The following is a 4574-nucleotide window of genomic DNA, read 5'->3' on the forward strand; positions in this document are numbered from 1 at the left end:
AAACAGAGCATAGAAATACGAAGTTGGCATTCGAAACTACACCGGAAATACTGAACATCAGAGAGAAATACGTCATGGATTTCTATATGGTTGGTAACCAACAGTTCCTATCATGTATTGACGTATACTCGAAGTTTGCCACTCTTGTAGAAGTAAAAAGTCGTGACTGGTTAGAAGCAAAAAGAGCCATCATGAAAGTTTTTAACGAGATGGGCAAACCAATTGAAATCAAAGCCGATAAAGATTCAGCTTTTATGTGCACAGCATTGCAAGCATGGCTGAATGCGGAAAACGTCAAAATAGAGATCACTTCCAGCAAAAATGGAATATCTGACGTAGAAAGATTTCATAAAACAGTAAATGAAAAATTAAGAATAATATCTAGCGAGGATAACACAGAAGATAGATTCACGAAGTTTGAATTAATTCTTTATACTTATAATCATAAAACCAAACATAATACCACAAATAGGACACCAGCTGATATATTCATTTATGCAGGCTCACCTGATTATGACACACAACTAAATAAAGTGAATAAAATCACTCAATTAAATAAAAACCGCATAGAGTATGAAGTAGATACCCGCTATAAACTATCACCTCTAGTTAAGTCTAAGGTAACAAATCCTTTCAAAAGGACGGGTGAAATTAGACAGGTAGACGAAAAACATTATGAAGAAAAGAATAGGGGTAGGAAAATAACTCATTATAAATCAAAATTCAAGAAAAAGAAGAAATCTAATAGAAGCAAATATAATAATTCCAGAGAAACCGAGGAAGTTAATGGAATCGGCGAACTTCAACACAATTAAAATCCTCATCTTCCTCATAATTACCATCGTAATGGCACAGGGCCAAAACATAGAAATAAATTCTATAAAATCCCAAAACGGATATATGATATTCAAAACTGGATCGATCAACATACCTATCAATTACGAATACCATTATCTAACTGTTAATGTAACTAAAACCGAAGAACTATACCAAAATTTGTTAAGGCAAGCCACTAAATTCCAGGACATAATCCAAATAAAATATCTAGTAGACAAATTGCAAAGAGAAATGAACGGGCTAAAAATAACCAAAAGAAATAAAAGAGGCCTAATCAATATAGTAGGAACAGCCTACAATATCTCTTTGGAACACTAGATCAGGAAGATAAAGTCGATTTGGAACAAAAAATAGAAAATTTAGCCAGCCATAGCATTCAAATGAATGAACTAAATTTGGTAATAGATGCAGTTAATAGCGGAATAAACGTTATAAACAAACTAAATGAAGAAAAAGACAGGAATCAACAAATATAAATTTTGATATTCAATCTACAACATTTCACAGAATATATCGAAGATATAGAACTAGGTATGCAATTAACTAGGCTCGGTATATTTAATCCAAAATTATTAAAACAAGACTACCTGGAACAAATAAATTCTGAGAAAATACTAAATATAAAAACCTCCACATGGCTAAAATCCGATACCAACGAAATTCTAATAATTTCCAACATTCCCAAAGACATTACAAAAGTACCAATCTATAAAATCGTTCCGTATCCAGACGAATTAAATAACATGTTAACAGATATGACATACGACAAGTACTACATAAAAAATGAAGAAGTATTTGTTAAAGAAACTAGATTGAAAACCAATGACAATTGTATAAAAGGAATTTTAATGCAAACTCCCACTAAATGTCCATATTCCAAAACTTTTCAAAACTTTCAAATAAACTTTATTGAACCCAATATACTAATCACGTGGAATCTTCCAAAAACAACGCTAAATCAGAATTGTGTAAACCAAGAAATCATAGCGGAAGGAAATACCATTATAAAAATCTACAACTGTTCAATCCAATTAAATGAATTTACAATATCAAAAACAATGTTAGATTTTGCCCAGAATGTTTATGTCAACAACAACATAACTAAAATAAAACCACTGTCGTATGTCCAAACTAATGAAATAATTATGCAATACACCACATATAGTAACCTATTACAAATAAGTCTACTAATTTCATTTGTCATAATTATATTAGTACTACTAAGTTATGTAGCTGTTAAATTTACGAAAACTTCTAAAAGAGTCACGGTTAAATGTATAAACCCTATAATAGAAGCAGAAGAGGAACCAACCTCAGCCACCGCACTTGACACCCCGTCACTATACCCGAGGGTAATCGCCTAGGGACAGGCTAATAACAAACGTTGGGGGAGTGACATATCCATAATTCCCCACATCCCATACACATTATGTTTATGTACAATTCATCCACCCCATCCACACAAGTAACAGGACCCCACTCAAGAATCAATAACTGTTTCTTCCCATACTCCAAGCTAGGGCCCCCCATAATATAAACAATGGACCACATTGTTTCAGCAACATTAGAATCACGCCACTCTCGAGACATCGATTCTTTAGAATCACGCCACTCATGAGGACCAATCAAAGCTAGACATAAAACCAAGGAGTATCACATTCCTAGCTCCGTCATGTAATGCAACACCGATCGCCAGCAGTGGATGCCTTTCATCAAAGCCGACGCATCCCCAAATATCGATCCAGGCACGTACGCCACCGACACGAAGATGCAGCCGAGGAAAGCAACGCCCGAAGCCAGAGTCGGGAGTTCCAAGAGAAGGGCTCATGGAAACTAGCCAGCAGCAGAGAGATCAGTTCCGTTTGAGACAAGCAGACCGAAAGTCAAGTCGGGGAATTCATTTAAATCTTGTGACATAAAGATATTTAAGTTGTAAAATAAAAGTATTTTTTAAAAACTTAAAATCGAGTTGCTGATATTTAACTATATATATAATGATATTGATTTTGAAGTACAACCATAATATGTTCTAAATTCAGGAGTCCGTCCTCAGAAAGGCATGATCGAAGTGGTGGGATGATAACTGTTTAACGTTATTAAAGGGTCTGTACGGTCAGGTTACCTGTATAGCATAGGTTGGGAGGGTAGAGAAGATAGAGATTCTCACTAAAACCGGAGTTTCTCATCATTTGAGTAGATTAATTGATAAGTATGTCCACACTTTCCACAACCAACTTGTTAGTTCCATAACCAATTCCTTGCTCCGGTTAAACCTGGATTCTGTTGTTAGTTTTATGTTTGGTTATTCTTTTTTTTTTTAATTTTTAAATGTGCACCTAAAACATTATGCGAGTGTGTGTCAGTATATGATAGGAGAGAGTAGAACGAACCCCGACAATTCTGATGCTGGATGCTCCACTTGGATCTCCTTTGGTAGATGATATATATATCTCCTTTTGTATATAGCTGCAGACAGGGTATTGCACGACCGACGCGGTGATTTTTTATACCCGATACTCAAAATGAGTATTGGGGTATATTAGATTTGTGGTAAAAGTGGATGTGTGTAACGTCCAGAAGGAATCGTTTCCGACCCCATAAAGTATATATATTCTTGATCAGCATCAATAGCCGAGTCGATTGAGCCATGTCTGTCTGTCCGTCTGTCCGTCCGTCTGTCCGTCTGTCCGTCTGTCCGTCCGTCCGTCTGTCCGTCCCCTTCAGCGCCTAGTGCTGAAAGACTATAAGAGCTAGAGGAACGATGTTTTGGATCCAGACTTCTGTGATATGTCACTGCTACAAGAATATTTCAAAACTGTGCCCCGCCGACTTCCGCCCCCACAAAGGGCGAAAATCTGTGGCATCCACAATTTCGACGATACGATAAAACTAAAAACGCAGAATCGTAGAAGATGACTATATCTTCTAGAGTGCAAAATCTGAACCAGATCTTATAATTATTACAGCCAGAATCACGAAAACAATTTCACTCTTTCTCGCTCTGTCTCACTCTAACACACAGGTTTCATGGTCGGTTTTGCCAATTGCAAAATATGAGTTCAAGGATCTCAGAACCTATAAAAGCCAGAGCAACCAAATTTGGTATCCACACTCCTGTGATATCGGACCTTGACCGTTTCCTGTCCAAATTTCGCCACACCCCCTTCCGCCCCGCAAAGGACGAAAATCTGAGGCAACCACAAATCTCAGAGACTATTAAGGCTAGAGTAACCAAATTTGGTACACACACTCCTTTAAGATGTCACTATAAAACGTATATCTCAGAATTTCGCCCCACCCCCATCCGCCCCCACAAAGGACGAAAATCTGTTGCATCCACAATATTGCAGATTTGAGAAAACTAAAAACGCAGAATCATAGATAATGACCATATCTATTAGATTGCTGAATCTGGATCAGATCAGATCATTTTTAAAGCCAAAAGGAACAAATCAATTTGCAGTGGCTACGCAGCGCCCGACGTCACGCTCAGACTCATTTTCTGTCTCTCTCGCACGCACTCGATGTCGTGTCGTTTAATATTAGCGGCGCTGCCGGAGGAGAGCCATACTGACTAAGTATCGGGTATAACTGTAGAGTTGCGGTGTCCGCAGCAACTCACAACGTTCCCCCTCGTTTTATTGTTAACCATTGGGTACAGTGTACACTCAATATATGCACATACTACAGGGTAATAGACATAGACAAGGGTATGCGGAGCATGGACTATAGATATG

Source organism: Drosophila persimilis, unplaced genomic scaffold (genome assembly GCF_003286085.1).
Source record: "Drosophila persimilis strain 14011-0111.01,24,50 unplaced genomic scaffold, DperRS2 tig00001519-arrow-arrow-pilon, whole genome shotgun sequence".
NCBI lineage: Eukaryota > Metazoa > Arthropoda > Insecta > Diptera > Drosophilidae > Drosophila > Drosophila persimilis.